Genomic DNA, 457 nt, shown 5'->3' on the forward strand with positions numbered 1-457 from the left:
AAACCAACTGGCTCTTGCTTTCCCTGGGAAGACGTCCTCACCAAGCTCCACAGCGGGCACCTGCCAGCCAGGAGCCCCGGCCATGCCACCTCCTGAAGTGAAGGGCATGGCTGTTTGGTGGCTTTGAAAGAGGAGCCCCTGCTTTTGCCCCCGTGTCTGCAGGAGCCAGGCGAGGCGGCACTGCACTCGGCCATGGGAGGGCGGCTCGGAGCCGCAGGACTGAAGGAAACGAGCCCGCAGGCTTGACGTTTACAAACAGCCCGGGCGAAGGAAAGCACCCCCCTCTCGCGCCGCCTGCAGCTCTCTTCAAGACACAGCTGCGGAGGGACCGCGGGCTTGTCCGTGCCTGGCCGGGGCGGAGGCTGTCTGCACCAGGGCTTCTTCCCAGGAGCCGGGCTCGCCTCCTCGCTCCAGGCGGCTGCGACTGCGACTGCGGCAGGGAGGGGGGCGCGCGGAC

The sequence above is a fragment of the Alligator sinensis genome, unplaced genomic scaffold (genome assembly GCF_000455745.1).
Source record: "Alligator sinensis unplaced genomic scaffold, ASM45574v1 scaffold294_1, whole genome shotgun sequence".
Classification (NCBI taxonomy): Eukaryota; Metazoa; Chordata; order Crocodylia; family Alligatoridae; genus Alligator; species Alligator sinensis.